The sequence below is a fragment of the Zonotrichia albicollis genome, chromosome 1, assembly GCF_047830755.1.
Source record: "Zonotrichia albicollis isolate bZonAlb1 chromosome 1, bZonAlb1.hap1, whole genome shotgun sequence".
In the NCBI taxonomy this organism is placed as follows: domain Eukaryota; kingdom Metazoa; phylum Chordata; class Aves; order Passeriformes; family Passerellidae; genus Zonotrichia; species Zonotrichia albicollis.
In genome coordinates, this window is record NC_133819.1 from 91,685,607 (window position 1) to 91,713,547 (window position 27,941).

At 36.2% G+C, this 27,941-nt stretch overlaps 1 long non-coding RNA gene across 3 annotated transcripts; it reads right to left on the bottom strand.

Annotated features, from left to right (window-relative positions):
• Positions 1-5,909: 5,909 nt before the first annotated feature.
• On the bottom strand, positions 5,910-27,684 carry LOC141730129 (uncharacterized). Of its 3 annotated transcripts, none has more exons than XR_012581583.1 (3): positions 27,350-27,684; positions 19,181-19,354; positions 5,910-6,552 (listed from the first exon to the last, which is right to left on the bottom strand). It is a non-coding gene; the product is annotated as an uncharacterized LOC141730129 (long non-coding RNA). The 3 variants fall into 3 exon arrangements; XR_012581584.1 differs by lacking the exon at positions 5,910-6,552 and adding an exon at positions 11,719-15,709; XR_012581582.1 differs by lacking the exon at positions 5,910-6,552 and adding an exon at positions 11,719-15,712.
• Between the last annotated feature and the right edge of the window lie 257 nt (positions 27,685-27,941).

The following is a 27,941-nucleotide window of genomic DNA, read 5'->3' on the forward strand; positions in this document are numbered from 1 at the left end:
AACAACCTGACTGCACTAACTAGATCAGATAATAGAATGACAGTTTCTTTTGCTGCATCCCTGTATTTAACATCTATGGCTGTAAGTAAAACTACAACTATAGTAACTATGGTATTATAGTTCTGTTATGGCTAGTGTGACAAATTTATCATCAAAGTTTCATTGTGGGTTTATGTGAAAGTGATTTTTCAATCTTCTGCCTCTTAGCAATGATGGAAATGACAGTGTTACACTCCTCTACATAATTTAAAATTTGATTCTTTGAGTATTTTCTGAGGTTCAGCTCTAGGTACATAACAGCTTTTAAGTGGTTAAGTAAACAGCATGGTATATTAATCTAAATTTTTTTCATTTGTTGCAATTTATTAGGATTAACTTTTATTATTACATTTAACTGAATGTGAAACAGGCTATTCAGTTTTCATGAAAGAGCTATTCAACACTCCTTTAAGGAATTAATGTCATTGATCTAAAATAGCTTAGATACCAGACCACATTTTTGAGAATATTGATTTTAATAATACTATTAGTTAAATAGAGTATACCATAATATTAGGAAAATGGCATATAATTTTGCTCTTGTGTAATGATGAAGGTTTTATAAATTACCTCTCAAAAAAGAAGTCTTGATCCTGAGTGATCTTATCAAGAAAAAATATGTAAAGCAGACAGTAAAAAATTTTATTAAATGTTGATAAAAGTTGAAAGTACAATTATTGAAAATATAATTGTAGAATATATTTTACTTTAATGTTATATTTTCACACTTGCACAGAGATCTTGGAATAGACATGGAACAAGTAGTCTTACTGAATAATTCTAAATATTGATAAGAAACTTATCTTTACTGACATTTTCTGTTTTCTTTTTGTAAACTCCTCAAGTGTGAGAGAATGATAAACACGAAATGTTTAAGCTTTCCCACTAAACTGGGATGAAAGTTTCCTTGGCATACTGAGAGGTTTCCAGCCATTCCTGGAGAAACCCCTCAGTGGGTGGCTTTGATGGAGGACTTCAAGCCCTGGAGTCAGGGAATACAGGTATGTATCTCCCAATAGCCCCTGCTGCCACCAGCCACCTGACAGACCATACTCCATACCCTGTCATACCTTAAAAGCCCTTGGAAGAAATCCACCCCCAGGACTGTCCCCTCGAGTTGCTGTGTGTCACATCTGTGACCACTGAGGGGCCCTGGGGCAGTCAGGGGGGTAAGGAAGAGAAGGGGGCTTGTTGCCAGCTCTCATTGGAGCATGAAGGACTTTACAATGACCTTCTGATGAAAGAGGATTTCCCCAGAGCTCAGTCAAGCTTGGGAAAGATTTTCACAAGCCTGCCCTCTTAACTAAATCTTTCCACAAAAACTTGATAAGAAGCACCCAAACCAACCGCACCCCTGGTAATCTGCAGTAGACAATCCACTACTTGCTGGAAAAGGGATTCCAGCTCCTTTGCCTGCCAAGGCCTGACAAGCTGAAAGGGGAAAACCTGTAGGATGAAGGATGTGGAGAGGCAGGGCACGAAATGAATGTATGAGGAAAAAAAATGAATGCATGAGGTAACAAAATAATTTTGCTCTGAGGTCACCAGGGGGCCAGATCCATTGGAGATTGAGATGACATTGAAGAGGACATGGTGAGGGACCAGCAGGAAGTGCAGCCACTGCCTGAGTGCATGGCTCTGGATGAGATTCCCTCCAGAAAGAAGCAACAAACTTCCTGCAGAAGGGACAAATTAATTGTTTCCTTTCTTCTGCGGACCTGGAAGGTATCTGTAGTTCACAACCTTGCCTAGCCTGGTCTCAGTGTCTTGAGGCAGTGAAAGGTGGCTTAGACACCTGCCAGTGATTAGCTGGGTTGGAGGGCACTGAGCTGTCCTGAAGGCAGGACGCAGGCATCAGCCTTTGCAGCCTGGACATCATCTCCTGGTGGTCAAAAATGCCATTCATGTAATAACTTTTTTTTGATCTGAAGTGCTTCTGCCCTCCTCTGTAGAGCAAGGAAGTGGATCTCTTCTATATCAACTGTCAAAGAATCTGGGTGGAGAGGACCTGACTTTCTTTCCAATATTGCAAAATTACTTTGGCTTCATTAGACATAGGTCTCCAGTCTCCTCCGTGCTTGTCCCCATCTCCTTCTTGTGACACAGGACCAGGAAAGCTTCTGACCAAAAGAAAGTGACACCAAACTTGACTGAAAATTCCTGCAACATATAGGGGACAGGTGTTTCCTCAGACTGCCCAGAGGCTGATTCAAGAGAGCAGACTGTAATCAGGCCTCCAGAGAAAGCAGTGTGACATGTAAAAGCTTAAGCTCTAGGAGCATAGGCAAAGGCAGAAGGATGCTTTGAAAGTGGGTTATACACCATGGAAAGCTGCAAAGAGTGCAGATGGCAAGGAGCAACCAGGCCATAGCACTCTGGGATTCTCCTTTGTTGCTGCCATGGGATAGCAGGTGGTTTATTTCCAGCCTGGAGGCTCGTGTTTCCAGTGGGGGCTAAGAAGTGGTAGCCATCACCTTGGAGAAGATGAGAGCTCAGAGTACTTGTTTTGACTAGGCCAAATAAGGACATTTTTGCAGGAATATGGGAGAAAGAGAAACTGGAGAGAAATCAGCCTGGCCCCACAAAAACACAGGCCCTGTGTGCATCCTTCTGTCCTCCTCAGCAGCAGGCAGCAGGCTTCCAACTATGGCTAACTCTTCCCTGCAACCAAAACATTTGTATAGAAAAACTGGAGACAATTTTGCAGTAGAGGTTGTTCATGAGCTGAGCAGGGGAGGTCCAGACCAAAGGAATTCTCTGTCCCCCTTTGCTCAGCTCTTCATTTCAGGAGAGAAACCTGGAGTGCTGTGTCCATTTTGTGCTCCCCAGGCAGTGTAAGTCAGGCAGTGACTTGCCAGAGAGAGTCCATCAGCGGGCCACCAGGCTGAGCAGGGACTGGGGTGCAGAACCCCTGCAGAAAAGTTTAGATCTTTGTTTATCAGTACGAAGAGCACGTGAAAGGGAGATCTTACTGCTGTCTCCATCTCCCCTGGAGGATGTCAAAAGCCAGACCCAGGTCTTAGCCACAGCTGCACAGTGACAGGATAGAGAGCAATGGATGGAAGGAACAACTTTTAGACATCATGAAGACTCTTCTCCACGAAGGTTTTCAAACATGTGCATGAATTTCTTGAATTTTCTGTGGAGATATCCAAAAGTATGCCAGACACATCCCTGAGCAGCCCAATTTCACACAGCCTTGCAGGATGAGATCACCTCCAGAGGTTCTTTCAAATCCATTATCACATGGCTCTATGAAATACATTGGAGCAGTTGTCACAGTGCCAGAATTGGATACATAAAAAGCAGGAGTGGATGGTAGTGGCTAAATTATCCTTTCTACCTTACAAGCAGTGGGTGACTCTGCCTAGTGTTTATTTAATCACGGCTGTGGTCAAGAGTGCTGTGCAAATTATCTACCTTTTTTTTTTAAGTGGTAGTATATTGATTGTTTTACCTCCTTAGGAAGCACTGTTATAAAAATCTTTATACTCCCGCAAGTCCTTTAGTAAAGAGGATAAAAATCAAATTTCACAGCTGTGCTAACATTAGGCCCTGACCATTTTCAGTACATATTAAATAAAAAATGCTAAAATAACATTAAAAGCCTAATTTAAGCTGACAAAGGGAAAGAAATCAGAATTTGGATGAAGAAAAGATGAAAAGAAAAGTAACCTCTCTCTAGACATATACACATCAACTTTCTAAAGTTTTTTTAATAAGATTTATATTTCTTTTGGAGAAAGTCAAATGTCCCTGGGACTATTAGGGAACAAATAACATGGGATCTTTTCCAAAATAATCTATTGTAATTCAGGATTTTCATAAATGTTAAAATATTAAATATAAATACTAATTTTTAACATATCATATTAAGGATATTCAGTTTTTATGTTCCAGTTAAATCCTTTGGATTTCTTATGCTGGAAATATTGCATAATAAAAAACTTAGAATAATAAGTGCAGCTAAAAGCACTTTTACAAAAGCACTTAAAGGATATTCAGAGCAACTTCTCAAATGCAAACAGATCACAGTCATTGTTTATTTTGGGGAGAGAAGTAGATCAGGAAGTTCAGCTAGTTCAAGTGTATTTTTAGAGAAAGACAAACTTTCAGAACTTCTTGTGTCAATATATCAGTGAGAGTTACAGGGGCATCCCATGTCTAGATTGCAGAAAAATTAGAACAAGAATGAATAATTGTAAAAATTGCATAATTTTTGTGCATGGATGTATAATTTCTGCCTTCTAATCAGCTTTGAATAGACCTGCACTTGCTGCACCAATGTTCTTTGTTTTGTATTAGATGGATATTCTGTAGATTTAGTGGAAAAGGTGGTGCAACTATTTCCTGTCTTATTGTGCACTACAGATGTACACGCATTGCGAGGTGGCTTAAAATTCCTTTTGAAGCTTACTTTTGCATTGAAAAGCATTTACAGTAATGGTGCACACCATCCATGGTTACATACACTGAAGCTTTGGGATAAGGTGTGCTAGGGAACAGATGAGGCTTGGTCTGAGGTCGCCAGGTACAAACATCTGTTGAGTGGTCACTGGTGTGCTGCACTGCTGGATTTGCTCAGACACGTAGGATCTGGAAGAGGAAGCCAGGGTCTGAAGTGTCAGCCTCTGTTATCACAGGACGAGTGACCTTTCAAAATGTATGATAAATCAAACTCTTCTAACTATTTTTCAATGCAACATTGTCTCAGATTTCCTCAGCTGATAGCAGATAGTCTACCTTTACTGTGTCTTTTAGTCTTGTGGATGTAGATTTTCCTGCAAGAAAACACCTATTTTTTTTTTTTTTTCAAAAGGGGCAGACAGCTTTTAACCAAGCAGAAAAAAAGTAACTGGTAGCTTTATCTTTAAAAATACCTTCTGTAACATATTAATGTGTGGTATACCTACACTTAACATGGAAACTATCCATATTGGAAGAAAATGATACCAAAGATAAAATCTCATCATAAAGCTAAAAAATTCTCCAACATTCTATTTTAAATGGTTCACCCACAGTCAATCAAGTGAAATCAATGGATTTTTCTTATTATCCAACATAGGCCATAGAAAAAATTGATTGTAAAAGGTAGAAAAAAGGTACTGAAGTAAAAAATAAAAAAAAACAAAAACAAACCAACAAACTATGAACTAGGAAAAAACAATCCCTCTCCTGCTCATCTGCAACTTGCCCTTGAAGGCCGATGTTCTGCTTGAAAATCGTTTTGCCACCTAGAAGAGGTCACCTGATGTCAGCCCCTCTCTAATGACTCTCATGGTGTTATCGCAAGTTTCCTGTCTGTGTACATCAACAAGTAGCATGCCAGTGCCAGCTCTCACAGCTGCAAGGACAAACATTGGTTTAGAACATCAACAGAGATTTTGGCCGCAACTCCGATGTCTCCAGCTAGTTTGAGCATTGTGTTTCCTTTGGCCATGTCATGGTCATTGTAGTATGAGATGTTGATCCATGTCAGACAATCCAGAGCCATTTGGAGGTGATCTGGAAAGCCTTTGCTTCTGAGTTTGATAGTGTGTGAATGACTTAAGAGATAATTTTTTTAACAATTAAAAACCAAATCAGAAAAAACAACAAATAAAAATGACCCCAAGCACCCAAACAATAGGTGACATGTATATATGAATTACTAGATATATAAGTTTATTCAGAGGGGAAAATAAATTAATTTTTTAAAGTTTTTTAATAGACATATTCAATAAAATAATGTGTTGCTTGTCTACTACAGTAAAATGTCTGAAAATTATTTATACTGGCATGACATGAGAGCTATGACAATTGTTTTTTGGTTTTTTTTAATCCCCCTTCCCAATACCCCACCCCTGAGAAAGTTTAACAAGACCAAACAATCAAAAAAGGTAAATCTACATAACAAAGTCTTGGCTGTTTTGAAGTTGTCCATAAAAGCATACCTTGTGTGGTCTGATACATAGTTCAGGATGTAGTTTTCAAAAATGTCAAGCATACACATGACTTATAAGCACACATCACTTTTCAGTTTTGACAATTTTAGATTAATCACCCAAAGGCCAGAAGAGCAAAGAACATTCATACCCAGTAGAAATGTATTTTGCAGTAAATTTAGCTTATGAATGAAAACCTGCTGAAACTACGTTCTTATAACCAAAGTGCTCATCCTTTCTTGGCAATAAGCCAGTTCTGTTTTATGGAAAACATGCATATCTATTTAATAAGCTTCCTTCTCTACATTAGTACATTGCTACATTAAATCACTGTTTTTTCATGCACAGATGTTACCACTCTTTGTCTTGTACCAAAGATGATCTTAATACACATAGCATAACATTGGCTTTGATGAAAACCTGTCTAGCAGAAGATATCACTTGGTCATCCTACAAGAAGAATAATGTTTTTATAGCTTTGTATCATTGTTTTTCAGGGGATTCATCTCTCTTTCCTTCCATTCTCCATACTCTCTTCAGTGTGTCTATAGCCACTGTATGCTTCACGTGGTTTTCGTGCATAATGATTCTGCAGAGAAAAATACAAAATTAGGAATAAGCACCTATACAATTGTAGTCTAGGAAATTCTTGCTGTAACCATTGCTTACCTCCTCATTTTACAAAACTTTAGTCCAAGTCAGCAGATTTTTGTTTTAGATAAAAGTCACCTAATTGCATTCCTTGGTTTGAGAAAAATAAACTTACAAAAAACTCATCTGTCTTGACTACAAAGTGAGTTTACAAAAGAACTTTAGTACAGAAAAAATACTGGACAGGGTTCTGAATAGTTTTCTTCTTGCAATATTTATATAAACTACTTTTAAAAGCATAGGGACTGTTTTCCCTCTTCATACGTTTATAGCATAAATATCGTCAATGGAGGTAGGAATGATATGCATGTTTGGACAATAAACCCTTTAAAGACTATGACTGAAACATACAGAACTAGGAAAAGAACCCCTTAAAGCAGAAATGCACCAATAATTAAAGAAGCAATACAGAGTGCTTTATGAGCATATTGCTAGTTCACATTTTTAGTATATTAATGGAGACAGAGGTGTAGTGACTAACTTTTGATGATCTCACAGTGAGCCATATCATGCAATGTTAGCAATATCAGTTTAAAATTTATATATATGCGGACATCTAAAGAAAAAAAAATAAGGAAGGCCTCTTGAATAGTCTTCAGACAATGCCAAATTGAATTAAACCTACTACACTCACAAAGTTTTTTTGTAGGGACTTGTATGTTTGTTTAAATTAAGCTATTGTTCTAACAAAGATACACATGGTTTGATTGCTTTTTTTTGTGGCAGGTTCCTTTATCTATATCTACAGAGGGCAGAACACTAGAATTTAATATTAAGGTGAACAAATGCATTTAGTTCAGCTGAATATTCCATCTCTATAGTGATAAATACCTTTTACAGGTTAGACATTTCTATTAAGGCTTACTGAAATCAAAGGAATTTGCTTTTGAAAAATTCTGAATTAAAGAGTAAGCAGGTTAGCCAATTTCTTGAGTATTCTGTAGTGACATCTGTTTAACAGTGACACTGTAGCTTATTAGCTAAGTGTTGCTGCCTTTAAATAAAAAAAAGTTGGAAAATTTCTACATTCAAAGTTCACACTGCTAAATCCTGAACCCTGATAAAATAAGCAAATTTCCTATGTTTAGTCTGTACTAAGCATGATGGGCTCCTCCAGAACGAACAGGGTTAAAGCTTTCAAGCTGTTTGTGTGAGGCAATCAGAGAGGCCAAACCTGAGGGGAAACAAGCTGGAATGCAGAGTGGTGCTGGTGACAGTTGTGTGGCATGATCAGCACATGGCAGGATGAGGCTTACAGCTTAGTCTTGTGAGAACTAAATGAAATATAAAATTCCACCCAGACAACCTCCATAGTGTTATCCAGTGCATTGACCCTGGAAAATTCATAGACTGTCTTATAGTACCTTTGGTCTAGATCACATATAAGTTTTACCCTTTCAGTTATGCTCTTAGCTATTGAACTCTAGATCTTTCAGTCACGTGTCAAAATAAATACTGTCTGACAGCTAAAGAATACCTTAACATTCCCCGTTGCTCACCGACTTCATAGAAGCATACCTTTAGTCTTCACAAGAAAAAAGGAGGCTGTGATCTCAATATTTCAACACTTTTATTTACCTTATCTGTAATATAATTAATAGATGACTGCATAAAGATCAAGGTGGCTATCAAAGAAAATGAGACAGCTTCATATGAAACTTGCTCTTTTGAATCAGTCTAGGACTCTATCAAAGCATGTGTGATAATTTCATGTAAATCCCGGTGTTCTGAATCTGTATCTTTTAACCTGTACATACCATTTTTAACACACTACATTTCAAAGACATTCAAAGCTGATCTAATTTGTATTACAGAATTACATTATAATCTGCAAGCAGCACATCATACTGATTTCTTAAAATTAATGTGGAAGCTCATTATAAAGACATCTACAGAGGGCTCATGTAGTCTTTCTCAAAAATACTGTGACTTAAACCAACCACATATTCTATTTAAAGTACACCTTTTTCTAGCCAGTCACATCTTTCTCTGAAGTCTGGATTTTGAAATTTTGTATTTTGAGCACAAACCCAATATCAAAATATTCAATACCATCCAGGGTTGCCATTTGTAAACTACCCTGAATGTTTGATGTTGAAATAAAAAAAAATGTTTTCAATTTTTGATTTATTAGATGATAAATTAAGGAGATTGTTCATCATGGTACAAATAAATGCAAATGATGGATTGAAGCAAGAAGCAGTATTTCTAAATAGGCCTGCATTTTTGCTACCTTGTTTATGACAGACCTAAATTGACTTTTAAAAGTGAACTTAACATTATAAATTCAATAAACAGACTTCAAAAAAAGGTCCTGTAATTCTTGTCATGACAAAACAGCAGACACTTGTTTACCAGAGAACCATTCTAAATGGGCTACAGCCAGGATTTGCCCTTTTACCATGTTCCAGGACAAACCACTTTTTGGAAAAACACAGCAAAAGTAGTGTAGGTTTACAGACCAATCTATTCAGACAGATTATAAATTGTAAACTGACCACTCTCTAAGTCTGTTTTTAAATTAATACTGAGTCATTACACTTGAGAACTCTCCCATGCCAACATTGCTTTCCTCACTAACCTCCTGTCCGCCCAAATAAGCAAATTACATAGGCCTATTTTTATTCTCTTTTCCAGATTAGCAAGAACTGAACAACATTGTCCAAGATAATAATACCAAACAGAAACTAAATATGAAATATGCACCAAGTAGATAGCTGACCTGCATTAAGGTTCATCAAATGATGAAAAGAGAATAGAAAAAAAAGTAAAAAAGAGGAACGTGGTCTTCTCTGGAAAGACCTTGGCCCTTAAAACTGGTTTGATATGCTGAATACTGCAACAGAAGAAGCTGAATTATAGTTAGGAGTCTTTAATTCATGGCGATGTCTAAAACTGCAGTCAGATAATTTGAGCAATAGAAAAGTCCAAGACAGCTGGATCATACTTCATGCCCATGTTGCTTTCTGATGGAGTGGTATGAAACCAGGTCTTCATATCCTTGCTCTACCTGACAGAATTACTATGTGTTCTTTCAAGAATATGTCTTCAAAAAGGGACAAAGGGAGCTGATCCTATTCCTACTTACCAAATAACTTCCATATAGATTGGTGGGAGTCATAAAGCACTAAAAAGAATCAAAATTTACAAGCCTATATAACTTGTATTAGCTACACTTAAAGGAAGACTTGAAAGTCTAAAAACATACCAAGCAGACCTTTTGTTTAGAACATAGAGGACAAAGGACTAGAAGAAACATTTTCCAGTTAACTCCACAGATATAGCTGTGCTGGTCTCAGAAGAGAGAGAGGATCTTCAGAGGATCTACCAGCCTAACTAGTGGTGAGCATAACACTCAACTTTACAGGAAGGCAGAGCTGTGAGGTTCAGAGATCATGACTGCCTAGTAGCTGTCAGACAATCCAGAAAAATCAGTGTCTGAATAGAGGAAAGCCCACAGAAAGCAGATGAATTAGAAAGCCTAAAAAAAGTTGATGCACTGTATATTTTAAGGTCATCTTTCTACTTCATCCATTTGAAGGGTGTTTGACTACTGTTTTTTCTGTGAAAGCATCAGCATCTTGAGTTCCTACTATCAAGCACCTAGGTGTTTTAGACTGATTTGGAACTGGCAGAGGTTAGATTTAGAGCAAGGCATTAGATGAGGAGTATTCATTTTCAAGGTGATGGAAATAAGGACTATACAAAGCACAGACACATGATAACACTTTTCCTGAATCTCATACTGGCAATCACAGCGGAGATTTTAGATTGTTTTGTTCATCACTTCCAATAAAATTGGCCCAAAGTTCTTGGAGATCATGACCACATAACTGAGGATGACATTTCACCCATTACCCATAACTGGAAGAATGTGCATGCCAAGGAAAAATCTTGGTATCTTAATTCTAGAGAAGGCATTAGCAGTTGCATAGATCAAAAAATGTGAAAGCTTCCTGTTCCACCAAGGGACCCTATCAATAATACACTCTCTACACTAAAACATGATCATCCTGGGATATATATTAATTTTGGCTTGAAAGAATGATAACTCAATGTAGTATAGAAACAAACCTGTTACAGTGAAAACATTTCCACCCCTTGCCAAAAACTATTTAATAATTTTAATGACTCTTTTAAACAAGCAGAAAATTAAGGACTGATTCCACTATCTGGATGCCATGAAATCTTCTGGTCTTTCTTAAGAGCTCTTAAAAAAAAATCCCTGAAACAGAAATTCCTGTTTCACCTCTTCCCCAGAGAAAAAGAATCCAAACAAAAAAAGATCCCTGCTAAAAACAAGCGCTGACCTGAAGCAACTAGTGATGTTTCAGCTCTGAGTGCATGCCTTATTTTTCAGGAAATAACTTAAATCCAGTACAGATTACAGCTATGAAATAAAAAGCAGATCCACATCTGGCTGTCACATCTGTGCAAAGCAAAGCTTACTTTGTTTAGCCTGTCTGATTTATGGGTGTATCTAAATCATCTCAAGTGTATTTCACTTCTCATTTGCATAAAGAAAGCAATAACATTGTTTCATTTTTAATTGCTATAATGTGCAAACAGACTTTGGCCCATGCCATTTCATTGCAGTATTTTTGAAGGATATCTAAGCCAAGAGGAAAAGTTACACAAATATGTTTCCCAAATTTCAAAACAAAACACAAATATTGTACATTAGTACAATTTATAAAATCTACAGCTATTGCAAAATATAAAATTAGATATTCTACTATATAATACAAAATATATGTATTTTAAAAATTTTAGACATCTTAAAATTATTAAGTCAAATTAGAGAAAACTGCTGCCTCATTTTTATTAGAACAAGCTTTGGTCAGATTTTCATCCTTGTAAATTACTTATGTGGATTAATAGGTTCAGGGTAAGGTAATGAACCCACTAAATTACAGTCCTTCAAATTAAGCTACCAATCAAATGCAATGAAAATTTTAAAATTATTTTTTGGTTTTGCAGTGTTGAATGTGGAAATAAAATTAAAAGATTATAATTTAAAATTCCACTTGAAACATTTTTTAAAAATTGCTAAGCTTTTCTTCAGGTTATACTTTTATTGATACTGCTTATTTTCATACTCCATCAAATACATAACATTCATGAAAACCGCATTTAATATTTTTAGGTACATGTTATGAGTAATAATTTTAAATATGACAAGGAGACGCTTCTATAGCTCGGATGTATTACTGAGTTTAACTCAAGGTTTGCAAAAATCCAGATATATCTCATATATCTCACAGTGAGTTGTTTTTTCTTTTTTACTGTTACAGATTTAGTTGCATAGATGTTAGTATAGAAAACTAAGTTTTTAGATTGTAAACAATTACTCATTTGGTCAAATTTGCACACATAGCCTGCTTCAAAAAATAATGAACATGCCCAGCCAAACTTTACACAAATGTTACAGTCCATTCTTAAGCAGCAAGGAAGGTGAAAATAAGCGCAGTGGATTAGGTTCATTAACTGGTCTACTAAAGCTGAGTATGTAGATGCATAAAGCCAAATAACTTTATCCAGAATAAATGTATTAATAATTTAACCCTTTTATAAGGAAAAAAAAGATTTGAAACAAAGTGTAAAGTCCAAGAGAAGGAGTCACAAACAAAGCTTGACAAAAAGAAAATAGCCATTTAGAATTTTGCAGAAATTCAATTTGCGTATTACAAAGGGGATGGAGAAAAACATAGGAGAAAAACAACATAAAGTTCAGACATCAATAGATACAGTAAATGCTTCAACACACTTAAAAGAACGAAATTGTAAGTGAAATACAAAAACCTATGAAATGTGCTGATAGGTATTTGTCTAAGATAATCACTGTCTGTAATGGGAATATGCTAAGAATTATTTTAAAGCAAACTTTATAGTTTGGAGGTTAGATCAACACCAACTTTAGATGTCATAAATTGTTATTTCTTTGAAGAAATAGTATAACATCATAGTTATTCAAACAGACAATCTGCACAGTGAAAAAACCCTTGGATTAGTACAATGGCATTTATAGCACAAATCCCATATTTAGCAATACTTTAAAAAATTTTAAAGACATTTTCTCATATATTATGAGACAAAAGTCATGTACACAATATGGTTTTGTGATGTGTTCTCTAGGAAAATGCCCACAACATTTACATATTTGTTTTATTCACACTGCAAATACATTCTACCATGAGCCTTGTTTCTCTGATGCTGTGATGTTGATTTCATTCCCTCCATGCTCCAGCAAAACTATATTGAAAGAATATATTTTAAAGTGCTAACCACATAGCAAAACTGCTCCAATAGTTTGAAAGTATGTGGAAAGTTTTGAAAAAACATTCACATAAAATAATTAAGTTTAAGAGAATCAAACCCCATAAAGTCACTTCATACAATATGTTCTTCATGTCGGTTGTTGTTGTCTTTAGCTCACATTAAAGATATGGAATGTTTGACAATAGCCATGAATGACATTTGGACTGGATTAAAACTGTGTTGGCTTACAAAATCAGATTCAGACTGTAAAGACAAGATACAGGTTATGTAACTCAGAAATGACAAACAATTTCTAGTGTGATACAGTTGTCGTACTCAGTTCTATTCGCAAGTGCTGGTAACTGCAAATTAGTAGAACATTTTTCCAACTACAAAGATATTTTACATAAAGAAACACTTAATAATACCCCCAAACATCAAAACACTCAAATCATTACCTGTTTAAAATAGCCCTCAAAGAGTTCAACTTTTAGGATGCTTATTGAGGAAAACTGTAAGCACTGAAAATTAGGATGAGAAAAAATAATTTTCCTTGAAATTTCAAATACAATATATCTATATTGAAAACGTGTATTTACATTTCTTCAGAGATTTCAAAGATCAAAAAAGAAAGCAGGGAGAATAAATTCCATCTACCTTCAAACTGTGAGCCCTCTGGTGAAAGAACTATTCATTCTTCTAATATAATATTTAACACAGTGAGGCTTTGGTTTTGGTTAGTTTCTGGCAATAATACAGTAAACAAGATTAAATTGAAATAACAAGAGCAATTCAGAGGTTTTGGTTCACTTTGTTTTGGAAGAGACAGGAAGGTTCCTGTTCAGAAGATCAGTGATTACAGTGTAATTCCAGGAGAGCACTTAAGCACTACTTAATCTGGGGGACTTTGGGGAAACCTTCATGTTACACAGACCTAGTATTCACTTTTTGCAGAGTGGTGAATTATATCCAGTCCTCTCAGAAAGTTCTTCCACCCTGAATTGTTTTTGTCTTTCTCTTTTGCCCTTCCCTCAGCAGTCAGGCAGGTAGATATACAAGGAAAATGAAGTCATCCAGTCCATTTCCTTGATCTCATGCTGGTGTTGAAAATGTCTGCTCCACCTACTCTTAAAAACCAAGATTTCTAATGTCTCTAAAATCCATTTCTGCTCTTCTCTAGTCTTCCCACTAGGAAGTTATATTCCTGGTCTGGATCTTAATTTCATCTCCCAGTTTAAATCCTCCCAGTTTAAATCCTTAATTTCCTCCCTACCCACACTCAGTGTGGAGAACAACTTATTTCCCCTTTTGTGTCAGGTTTGCACATCAGATGCCTCTAATCTGTATATCTTCTCCAAAGCAGATTACCCCTACATTTCAAATTTCTTTGCAAGCACCCTGTCTCAGAGCTGCTACTGCTGCTCCTTGACCTCTACTTAAGAACCTTGTGTGGTCAATGCCTCTCACTGGAAACAAGAGTCCGTGGTGGTTGAGGCCTTGCGTATTTTGGGATAGGGTACCTATTTACCTCTCCCAGAATGCTGCTTGACTGTTGGAAATTGACAATTTCTAACATCTGATCCATTAATGAAAGTACAATTGCCCAAAACTTTTTGGCACACTCTGTCCTCTGGTTTGTTGTCTCAAAAGTGTCTGCATTTTATTGACATGAAAACATTGTATTTCCACACACAAAGGTCCTTCATCTCGTGGAAGAAAATTAGACATGTTTGACTACTATGTTGGCTTTTGTTTGTGTCCGTATTATCTTTCGCCTTTATACAAATTTTGTAATTAATTTGTATCAGTGAAGTTAAGCTGACTGCTGGTAATTCTTATTTTTCTCCTGCAATTTTAAAAGTGGATGTTATTTTAGCTATATTAGTCTTCTGGAATTTCACTTATTGTCACAAATTTTCCAGAAGGACTCCTTATGCCTCTGACATTAGTGAAATCATTTTTTTACTTGCCTTGGAGTGGAAACAGGCATGTGCAGCTGACTTGCAAGTGTATAAATATTTTTAGCAATCTCAGGCTTGTTTTTATCCTTCTATAGCTTGACTCATTCTTTTGTCATGAGCATTTACTGCATTGCCTATTTGACTGAACTTGACCTTTTAGTGAAGACTCGAGCAAAAAAGACATTAGATTTACTTTCAGTTTCTTGATATCATGTGTTGATAGCTTCCTGGTCCCTTGAGAGGTGTCCAGCCCTTTTGCTGGTATTCTTTCTGTTCACATCTCTTGCCAGCAGTGATTGCTTTGAGCTTTGGCTCTTCTGTTTTTTTCCTCATGCTCCAACTATTCTTTTAAGATCCTTCATAAATTACCTGATTTCTACATCTCTATTCTTCATTCTTAAATTTTAAGCCATTGAAAAACTCATTATGACCAATTTCACTTTCTATCTTTCATCTGCCACTGTAATTTACACTTGTGCCCTTTATGCAGTTTTTAAAACAATAGCTAAATTCTAAGAACCAAGTTTTTTACCTCATCAGGTTTATTTTCCACAAAAGTATATTTATGAAGCTCTGAGTTTATTGGAGTCTGCTTTTCACACATTTTTTTGGTCTTAATATTCTGTTTTCACTCTCTTTCATCTTTACTAATGAATGTTGTCATATTGTTGGCTGTCCATCAGAGGTGCCTTTCATCCCCCAATTTTAATCCAGTTGTCTCCTGTTTGTTAGAAGAGAATCTAAGAAGTCATCTTTGCCTGCTTCTTGTTTTCTTCACTGAATTCCAAAAATCTCCGAGAAATTTAGTTCTTGCTTTCTTTCTCAGCAGTTCTCTTAGTAAAAGCTTCTGTCGCTCTCAATTTTTTTTGTGTGATTCTGCTAATTAAAAAAAAAATAGAGTGGCTCAATTAGTTAATTTTCTTAAGGGGTTGAGAATGAGAACACCTAGTAAACAAAGACTTGGGACCGCAATTTTCCATCTTATGACGGGCCTGTGTTTCCTTTACAGCCAAAAGTGCTTGTCAGAAATGGCATTTGACAGCTTCTATCACCCTCTCTCCTCTCCACACATTGATTTTCACCTTGTACAGTACTTTAGCTTCAATTAGGCACAAGGTGTTATGCCTGAGACCACTTAGATACCCATCAGAAAGGCTACAACCAGCCACGGCTGCGGCAGAGAACAAGGACAGAAAAACTGATTTGGCAGTCAGACATGCTGAAAAAGTTTTTGTGGTAGCTGCAGGCTAAAAACATGAACTGTAAGCAATGTAATTATGAAGTAGATGAAAACAAATTCCATGGTTACCCAGCTCCCTCATTATGATCAGATCACTTGGCACATCTCTGCAGAGAATGTTGCTTTGGAAAAACATTACATTTTTCATAAGCAGTTCAATAAAAGAAACTATTTTATGGGTCCAGGAGATGGTTGAAGGCTTCAGAAGGAAATAATTTGCTTTTATTTTGCTTTAGAAATTAATTCCAATTTTTATAGCAATTTACAACAAATTCCTGCACATTAAATACAAAGCACTAAAGCAAAAGTTACAAGCAGTGTGTATTAGTATTTTTGGAATGAAAATTAAAAAGTGCTGCCACTTCTGCAGTCCAAGTCATTATGTTTTATGGCTTGGGTTAACATTGTGCCATAAAATAGAGTAAATAACTGTTAAAAGCAGTCATTTGCTCAGAATTATTATGAGTTTCATTTTGGGAATGATTCAACTTACCATTATTTTTCTTCCTGTATAAATGGCAAATTTTTGAATTTTACTGCTGAGCTCTTAACTCTGTCCTGTCATACTGAGTGGAGAGACCACGTTAAGAAGTCAACTTTAAATAAGCCAACAAGCCTACTGAGTTTGATGTCACTACTTAATTTGTAGAAAGCTGTATGTAGTAAGAGATATTCTTATTTTTAAGCTATCACCTCATGTGGGAAAGCTGTGTTTTTCCAGAAATCATTCTTAGAAAAGCTGGCCGACAGGATCATTTTTTCTAACCAATCAATGTTATGTAGCAGGAGTCTCAGCATCAGATAATAGCTCCAACTTCTTGCTAAAATCATCAGTCCAGTATTTCACATCTTCTCTTAGTAATCAAGTACAAAAATAACAGCAGTTTATGAGCCATATTAAGGTTCTGTAATGTTTTGAATATAAATAACCAGTCTGTTAAACAAAGAAATTAAATATTAGGACTATAGGTGTCCTATGCTTGTCCAGGGTTCTGTGGGTTTCTTCTTTTGATCCAGTACCGTATTGTAAAATAGATAGTGAAAACTTGCTTGCACTGTGTCTCCATTCTCCTTAAATATGTGCTGTTTTGATTTTCATTTACTATTATATTACCTCTATGTTAGGGTATTTCATTATCCCTCCAGGTCCTTTAACACTTCATTAAGAATTTTAAGCTATCCAGCATCATTGTACTGTATTTTTCTGGCTGCTGGTTCAAAGAGGTTAAACATATATTTTTGTATGTATTTCATCATTCCAATGAGTCTGCATGACCCTTTCATAATTGCTGGAGGACAGATTTGGGGGTTGGCTCACATTATGCTGCTAACTGCATATACAGTTTATTCACTTCTCTTTCTGAAACGTTACTTCTATTACTCACACTTCTTGACTGCTGCTGCTCTTTGCAAATCTGTCTTAAGCCACCAGTCACAGCCTTCTACCACTTTTCTCAAATCAAGACATCATTTCTTTACACCTTAACATAAGTACTAGAGCAGCAAATGTTGTATTTTTCTGTGAAATGTCATTGTTGTTGCATATAAATCAATTCATAGAAATGGTGGTTTTCACAGCAATGTTGAACAGATGTCTCATTTTTTAAGCACCCCACTTGAACCTTCTTGGTTGCTCAAACTTAGAAAAGTGATGTCAACCATTTCTCCCCAGCTTTTCCTTTCTCTTCCTGCTTTAGAACAATACATAAATTTATTTTCTTTAATTCAAGTATATGTATAAATATGAGATATATTTTGGGTTTTTTTCACTTACAGTGACCAGTTATATAGTTATTCACTTTATTTCTCCCCTCACGCAATGATTTCCAGATCTGTGAATGTAATAAACTTGATTTGCATCCTCTAACATAGGATGGAATGGTTTTTCCTGTGAGATGTATCTTGGGACAAGAAGTCTGACTTTTTTATTCCTTGAAGCATGAGATTAAAATCTTAATTTGTTATGATCTAGCTCTATAGGACTTGAGATGTTTCCCAAACTAGTATTCTTCCCTTGGCACTCTGGCAAACAGTGATCAATTCTATTCACACAAACATTTTACATATTCTCTTTGTGCAAGTAAGTTTTCCACCACAGGTGTTTTGTTACAAATATGTAACATATGTATTCCTGCCTGTGGCTTTTCTTTAGTGTTTGTATTGTGATTTCTGCTATGTTGGCTGCTGAACTGTCTGTTTTAACGCTGAGAAGTGCTCCAGCTCTTTTGAGGCAAAATGCAGATGACACCCTTGTGAAGGGACTGTCCTACCATATATGACTACAGTACCAAATGAACCAATGTACAAGTGCATTTCAGCACTTAACATTTCTAAATACAGACAACCGACTTTGTTATATGTTTCAAACTTCAAAATTTGTTTTTCAAACCAAATTATTGCCTACTTAGCCAGGTCATGGCTGTTTTGTCTCACATTTTTTCTTCCTTTAAAAATTTTGCATTAAAAACTGCAGAATATTTCTCTAAATAGAAGAATTTTTATCCATAACATGAGATTACTGATGCTATACTTATATACATGCATAACGCAGACAAATATGTAAAAAACTCTCAGTGGTGGAGGAAGCTTTCCATTTCATAGGCAAGAGCTTGACCCAGGAATTTGCTATGCAAAAGTGGGCTGGGTGAAAAATCAGTGATACTGGCCTCCATGGAGAAGGTTGTGTTTTAGATAAATCCTTCTTTTGTTGTTTCTTATTAAATAGTTTATATACATTTGTGCTCAACATGCTGTTTACTATGAACCCAAATCTATTAACTTGAGTTTGACTAACTAATTTATATGTTTAGTAGTTTCAACCAAGTATTTGGCCTCATAAATTCCAGTCCAGGAGCTGGGTGCCAACACTCAAAAGATGTAGAGCTGAGCTATGCAACAGACTTTGCTTTTATGATTTCAGACCTTCACCTTTGAGCTCTTGATAACTTTCTGGCTTAGACAGCTTTTGTTTTCTATTTTGGTCCATTGGTGTACTGGGTCAGGCTGAGCTGGAGGTCATTTCCTCACAGCAGCCCTCACCAAGTTCTGCTCTGTGCTGGTTGGTTGGTGCAGGTTCAGCTCTGGCTGGGAAGGTGTTGATAACTCACCTTTGGGTGCTTTGGGTCCTGCTGAGCAGGGCTGGCACAGCAACAGATGTTATGGTGTGCAACCTTCCCCCTCCATCTGAAGGCCGATCCTAGGAGGCAACACAGCTGGGCTAGTTGGTCCAAATTAATCAAATGGACATTCCATGTCAGATGGCCTCACCTCAGATAGAAAAGCTAAGGGAAGGAGGAGGAAGAACAGGGGGCATTCATATGTTACAACTTTTGTCTTCCACACTCAAAAAAATGCCTGTTTTATTACCTGGAAATCCCACATAAGGATATTCTGAATTTATACCTGTTGTTTAGCAATATATTAACAATGCATATATATTTTAGCAATAAATATATAAGTATGAATATAAAATGAGTTTTGAATTTTGTTGAAGATGTCCCAGAGTTCAACTGAGTGATCTGAGACTGAGTTCAAATCTTAGAGGTCCCTTCCAACCCAATATATTCTATGATTCTATTTGGTATAATAGTTTTCATATTCTTCAAGGTGAATTCAGTCATGAGCACAGGGTACATTCACATATTCATGATTCAAAGTAACACTAGTTCTCAAAATAGGTATAATCAAAATGCAGCAACTACACAAGGACTTACATGGGCCTTTTTCTGAGTCAGTTGATAAATTTTTAACAGTAAGATATCCTTGACAAAGCTCAGACTTTAATATTTCTGGAGAAAAATGCAATATTTCTGAATGAAGAACTTGATTATGGCCTCAAAAAGTAGCTATGTACAGGCACAACTATAGAGTCGTGAATGTAGAGAGTACTAGACTTTAAGGGCAGAAGAACATATTTATCTAAATTTCATTGAAATAAAGATTCAAGCACTTTGTTTACCTCAAAAAAAACCCCATAGTGTCTAGTTCTAGAGGTACTTTGTATGCCAGATTATGAAGAGCAGAGAACACTTGAGAAAATAAGGAAGCATCTGAAAACCTTTTATCCTTGACCCAAAATAAAATTTAGGCATCTAATTAGAGAAGAGCTAAATCAGAATTTAGAATTCTAATTCTAAACTTCAGTTCAGCCAAGCTGAAAAGCCTCTTCCATATTTACTGAACTCTAAAATCACCCAGATTCTAGAAGGCATTTAGATTTCAGTCCTGACTGCTTCTCTAGTTCTGCCCGGAGCCTTCTTGATGGTGACAAATAAGGAGCGTGCCCAGAGAGGAAGCAGCATTGCAAAGAATTACTTCATTCATCTTCATGCTGTGAAGCATGATTATGGTAGGGTTTGGGGTAAATCAGCTAATATTTTACATAATGCCACAGCTTAATCTCTATTTTATATGTTTTCTTAAAATTTCAGTATAAGTTCTTATCCTGTTAGATTTCTTTTCTCACACTTGTAACAGCAGCTCTGCACACACTGTGGGTTTTTCATGGGCTGTTATTAAAGCTTTTTTTTCTGTTCCTATGTACTTCTCTCCATTTATAGACCAGTAGTATGGTGTTATACTCCATGCTCTTTGAACTAGCCTCTAACACACAGTGATTTAAAGTCTTTTTTCAGCTCTTCAATGTTCAAAGTGAATAAATGTTCTCTTTTGTACCCAGAAGACAAATGAATGCCAACAACCTCTAACTGCCTTTGATGCTTGACCTCTGTATTGAAAGTTTGTTATGTCACTCTGAAGAAATATAAACATGGAGAGATCATCTAAGTTGCTTCATAGCCCAAATGCATGCCTTAAACTGAAAACATCTCTCTGACAAGAAACTGAATTTATGTGACTGCATGAATTGTGTGGAAGTCTTGCTGCTGCAGGTTTGCATTCAGGGCTTCACCAACAAAGATATGATGATAGCAAAAACAGTTAAGGAGGGAAGGGAACTTTGTTTTATTGCAGCCTGAATATTTAGTCATTGGTACTTTTTACAGACAAATAAACAAAATAAACAAATAAACAGTGTAATCTGTTCCTTGGTGTTATGTAAAGTGGAAAATGTTTTATCTGTTCAGTTCAGAATTAAGTGATTTTGTGAAATCTGTGTTGCTTTTATAAATGAAGAAATTTGTGAATGGATGGCACTTAGAGTCCCTTTTATATTCCTCTGCTGTCACAAGAGAAATGGGTAGCAGAAAATTGTCCATTACTCTCTGTTTTTCCTGTTTATGTCATGAGGAAGAAAGTATAGGGCATGAAAGGAAAACTGTCTCTTTTCTCTCTGTCAGCCATGGGAGAGACTGTCAGCTATGCAGTCTGGAAGGACTTTTTTCTTTAAACACCCATGTAAGACTGAGCTTGCTGTGGTCCTTTTGGTCTTAAAAAAATATTTTTCTATTGTTTTCAACCACATGTTTTTTTTTTTTTTCCTTGGTTTTTTTTTTTGTTTGTTTTTTTTTTTTTTTTAATAAAGAACTTCCAGGTGAGCTGACTATGCTTTTAAGGTTCATTTCAATATCATTATCATTGCTACTGCAGGCAGAGCTACAACAGTGCACCAGCACTGGTTAAGATTTTTTCATGTGCACTTCCCATGTCCAGCAAACAAAGCACAAGATGAGATAATCCCTTAAGACAGAAATTTCTCATGGAACAAAACTAATACTTCATTTTTCATAAACAAAAAGCTTAACATCTAGAGATCTGGTTTTGTGAGACTCTGAAACTCTACAGAGTTCATATGGGGAGGGGAAAGTGGAATGAATATGCCCCAGTAAATCTCTAAGGGAACTTTAAGAACCACATACAGATATAAAGCTTTGCTCTGCTCTGTGAAGGTGTTGAAATTTTCATAACCTCTGCCTCATGCTACCTAATCACAAGAAAATGATTGATAGTGCATGGGGAACCAATGTTTATTTTGAGCAGAAGTAAACAAACAGAAAGTGCATATACTAGAAAAGTTTCAGATTCTACAAGGCTGTGATAAATATCCTATGGAGCGAGACCAGTTCCCGACACCCCACCCTGCCTCTAACACTGGCACTGGGGGATGGTGTTTAGTCAGAGCATGTGAATTTGGCCACCTGCCTTTTTCCTCTCCGGGGATTCACAGCTGTTGAATACATGATAGGTATGGATATGGGATAGAGAATATATCCCTGCCTGTACTCTCTAGTATCTTAGTCTGATCTGTTTTGAAACACTAATATTTTCTGTCTTCACAGTCTTCTGTGACAACACATTTTAAAAGTTCATTACCTATTAAAAAAAATAGATTTTTTCGCATCTGTCGTTTATGAGATTCTTAGCTCTGAAATTCCAGATTTTAAGAATTTTCTACATAACAATTCTCATTGATCTTATGCCATCATCATCATGATTATATAAACCTAATTTTTATTTTCCATTAGCTTTCTCTTCCAAAGGCTTATTTTGTCTTCCCTCTCAAGGCAGCTGCTTTATTCCCGTAGCCATTTCAGTTGCCTTTTCTTCTACCTTTTCTGACTTCAACTTGTCTTTCAATGAATGTTCAATGTCAGTCAGGGAGTTCTGGTACTAAGTATCTGAAATGATTGTTCAAGAGCTAATGAATTGAAGTCTCATTCTGTCGATCCTTTAGCTCTGTAATATTCCTCTTCCCATCAGGAGCCACAGCATAACCTGCACATTTGCTGCCTTGCCAAATGTTAATACCATTTAGTGAGTGCATGCTTGTGTGGGTATCAGGAATAAGCAAAGCTTATTAAAAAATTCACTGTCACCTTAAGCCCAGCTCGAAATTATTTCCTGGAAAATATTCTTTCAATACTTAATCTTTTTCTTTCTATTATTTTATTTGATTTCTACAAATAGTTTAAGTAGAGAGATTTATTATAGAAATGTTCACTGGTATATAAAGCTTACAGGAAAATATTGAAGAGTATTATTGTAAAAGGATTTTAAAATTCACATACATGAATATTTGGAAATTGAAGCTGAAATTTTGCACAGCTAACCTTGAGCAAAAACAAATGAAGTGAAATGTGCAATCATGGCCCTATAATTCCTTATTATTTCAGATTTCCAAATAATTCTCTCACAATTAGGTAAAGACAATTAATAACATAATTCCTTAATTGATTAATTTCAAATAAATCTAGGAAAACTATGAGCTGTTCAAAAGACAATTTGCCAACAGAAAAAGGAAAAAATTTATCTTATGATTTATTTACTATATATAATTCTCCTAACTCTACACGAGTCACTAGCACTCTGAGCATGCATTATTTAAATGCTTTGTTTTGTTTGTTGTTTGGTTTTAGTAAAATCACTAAAATTACCAAAGGGAAAATTTGAGATTGTTCAGCCTAATATATCATTTGGAATTTCAGCCAGTGTGTCCGCCATCTTTCAAAAGTTCAGCCAACTAAATTTCAACTGTGACCATCAGAAAAGCATAGCTTCAATACTTTTTCTCTTCAGTGTCTGCCCATACTAGCCCCAGGCTACTTTACTCACTTGAATTTAGATCAATGGCACAGGAAAACTTCCTAGTTATAAAGGAAACCTTGAAAATTGATAGAATAATAACTGTAATTTTCAGGGATGTTAAGCACACCAAGGTGCTATCATTGTTACCTACAGAAGAAGGAACAATTCATCCAGTATTTAAGTAGATGGTTGCCTCAAAAAAGTCCTGACATTTTTGCTTAACCCAGGCTTTATTGATGCAATCATACTTATGCACAAAATATAAGTTAGATTATGAATGATAGACTCTGCAGCAACCTAAAAGTCCTTTCTCGGTCAAATTTAACATACAAAAAAGGTCAGGACATCTGTCATGCTAAAAATTAATTACAGGTGGGCACAGCCTAATAAAATGAAGTGAGATGAAATCCAAATAAGTGATCTGGACCTAATTTTTATTCCTTATTGGTGTCTACCAGGGCACTGAGGAGCTGTAGAGAAGATACCCTCAAGACCAAGACAATATATTCCAGCTGTGTGATTCTGCTCTGTCATCCTTGTGATGGCTGTGAAGAATTTTTCTGGGAGACTTCCAGGGCTTTGACTCCCATTCTCTTGACCTTCTGCTATAGTACCCTCTGTAATTGTGCATCTAATCATACCACGGTGCTTTTCTGACTCCCTTACTTAATGCAGCAGGTTTGGTGTCCTTGGAGGGCTAGCTTAGAAATGTGAATAGCACATCCAGTAGTGGAGAAATAGGGGAAAATATTAATGTGTGATGTAAAAGTCTTCTCTCGGTTGTAGATCTGGATTTATCACGTGCCCCTGCATATCAGTGTGTCCACTGTCCATGACTGCCTTCAGGATGAGCTCTTGACCTGCTCCCACTTCCTCACAAACTGCTTTCCCTCCTGTCACTCATCCTGAAGAAGCGTAAAAAGAGCTACATTAAAACATCTGTATAGGGCCTCCAAGCTTGTATACAGAGACATCTTTAGGCAGATTTTCCACCATCTCTGATACCAGACGTCGTCCTCCCCTTATCTCATCTCATGTCACATATTTACCTCGCACTACCCAGCTCAGCCTGTGAACCTCTCATTCTCATAGTGATTATCATCTTGTGCCAAAACAAAGCCTCTCAAACGTGGGACTGAGAAAACATCTGTGATTGAGACAGTCCCTCTCACTGTCAGCCTCCAGCTCATCAGATGCTAGAACTCATCCAGGCAATCTTTCTCTGAAACAGTGCAGAATGCTTTTCACTGGGAACTTTGCTACCAAGTAAATTACTTTTCTATAGAAGACTTTTACATCACACATTAATATTTTCCCCTATTTCTCCACTACTGGGTGTGCTATTCTGATTTCTAAGCTAGCCCTCCAAGGACACCAAACCTGCTGCATTAAGTAAGGGAGTCAGAAAAGCACCGTGGTATGATTAGATGCACAATTACAGAGGGTACTATAGCAGAAGGTCAAGAGAATGGGAGCCAAAGCCCTGGAAGTCTCCCAGAAAAATTCTTCACAGCCATCACAAAGATGACAGAGCAGAATCACACAGCTGGAATATATTGTCTTGGTCTTGAGTCTGAATTTTCTTTCATTATTTCTTTCATCATTTTCTTTCATTTCATTTTCATGAAGCTATCCATACAGACAAAAACTTGCATTGGAAAACCATCAGCATTGTTTTATCACTGCACATATACAAAAACAGGACAGCTACAAATCATTGCCTTTGTGTTTATATATTGAGGAGTTTCAATATATTTCATGGTTACACACCAGCCCAAACCAGTTTCAAGATACCGGTCTAACAGGTACAGCCTACAATAATAAGAGAGCTCCTTTTCCAGTCAGTTAGAATTATTAAAACATGTTTCTTAATTCTTTAGAGTGAGAAATGCAGGTAAATTATTCAAAAGATACTTGGAAAGTGATTTCTTTATTATTATTACCCTACTGAGTGAGATGTCTGGATTTGTGAATTTTTCATGGTTTTCAACTGAATCCAGATTCTAAATGCTCTGTTGAGTTTTAAAATTCAGGAAAAAAGTCCATTACTGTTCTCAGTAGGTGTCACTTATGTGTCTCTGCACTGCATCTGTCAAGATGAAAGAGCAATCAAAAAAGTGTTTGGCCTCATATATGCAGTGTTCCTCCATGGTGCAAAAAAGAAATTCTCAGGTCAAAGTAGTAAACTAGATATTAGTTATAATGACATTCCCAAATAATATCTTTTATGGAGAAAATTCCCATGTTGTTATGCACATGGGTCTCCAGAGAGAATGTTGTTTCAGTTTTGAAAAAATGTGACAAAATGTATTGAATTGCAAAGGACCTAATGGAAAAGACTGGAATCCATCTTATACTATTTGATGAATCCTCTGTGTTAATAATATAATAAAGTACTCTGATTTTAAAATTTTATATCTCATTTGATTTATAAATTTTATATATGTACAAATTCAAATACAAAGAGGAATAATCTATGATCACTGAAAATTATCATAAGCATTTAAAGTCAGGCTTGGGCTACTCTATAGGAAAAATGCTACACATTGCATGCTGTGTTAATTGCGAACTTCATAGGTTTTGCATATTCAGCCTTATCTGAACTCCAGTTATTTGTTGCAGATTGAAGTAAAAATAAAACATTAGGAAATTTTAAATTCTTTTAGTGTCAAAGTTAAATAAAAGGAGAGCTTACTGTTCTGTAATGGGATTTTTTATTATTATAAAGATTTCTTGGGACTTTAAGTAGGATCTTGGTTTCCAGATTTTATAACATCAGAGCTTTAATGCCTGGTCTGACACTTTTGCATTCAAAGTGCCCAAATCTGTCTGATGTTTTGGTATAGAGCAGGGGAAATGGGAGGTGAGAGAGGAAAGTGGAGCAAGGGTGGGTATGGGAGTGAGAATTCAGCCACTCCTGTAAGTAAAGTCATTTTTTTCCCTTGTTAATTTTTTTTAAGTGCTAAAAATGAATGTGATGACCTTCTCTGTGGTCATTTCTTCATCTGGAGTTCATTTTCTTAGGAGGAAAGACTTGAAATTTGGCAAGAGAATATATTTGTGTAGACATATTCTTCGTCAAACCCACTAAAATGTACTCAGATTTGGCCATGCTTTTAATCTTCTTTTAAGATTAAAAATTTTCTGTTCCCCGCTATTAGCAAATATCTGTGAAAAGCATCTCATTCTTATTCAAGGACAAGAAAAAAGAGTCTCCATGCATATCTGTGGGCTCCCTTGGCAGTGTTCCATACACAGCCTAGACCAGCTCATCAGCAATATGGGGATGAAATACAAGCCTCAAAATGATGCCATGGAATAGCAAGGGAGAAGGAGGATAACATGACACATTTTGAAAAACTAAAGAAGTACAGTCAAACCTACACTGAAAAATGCCATTAAGGCTGTAAAGCCAAACAGAGAGGTTAGGTGCTGCCACACTTGCACACTTGGGATTTGCTTGAGCAATCTTTATGCAGTTCTTATCCGTATATATTACAGCACAAAATTAACAGAGCAGTTGGGCAACTAAAAAGTTAAGTTCATATTTTAGCACTTGAACTCTACATTGGGTCTAGCATAAAGGCATCAATGTTCGTTAAGTGCAAAGTGGAAACTGGATGAGTACAAATTGTCATATGACATTAAGGAATCAATTAATCTGACATTAAGGAACCAATTAATACAAACCCCTTGCTATACTTTTTAAGATTTTATAAATATTTACCGCTTATTTAAATGTACAAAAGACTTAGTTATGAGAAACAATTCTTCACCACCACTTGTAAACTTACCCAACAATAGAAGTGCAAGGCATGGGAAGGAAGGTCTTGAAAGAGAAATATACAGTTGATAAAAAAGTTACAAAAAATGCAGAGGACCCCACTGCAAATTGAGCTCTCCAAACATGCAGCAGTCATCTGAAAGATATAATTAAAGAATTTGAAATTTTTATGGAGCTACAGAGAAAACTGAGGAAAATGTGATTTTTTCTCTTATTATTCTTATTAAGCCCATGACATTAGATTTGCTGAAAAGTCATCTATTAAAATGATCAAGAAGAAGCCAATTATCAGACAGAGCTACAGAAATTAAAAGAATGTTACACTGGTAGTGAGAATGTACATAAAGAATTAATCTCAGAAGCAGAGACACTGGCCTCTCATTAATCACCCAATACGAACATCATGTACTTTGGAATGAAATTCAATATGTTTGCATACTGAACAGCCCAATTAGCATCTTGTTGCCTGAAGCTATGAAGCAGGAATGGATTGGAACAGGGGTGCATCCTAATTTGTGCAGTTTATCTGCACTGTTATGAGCAAAATGGGCTATTTTTATATATTTAGATGGTACAGGTCAAAGCCACCTCATGGAGACAGG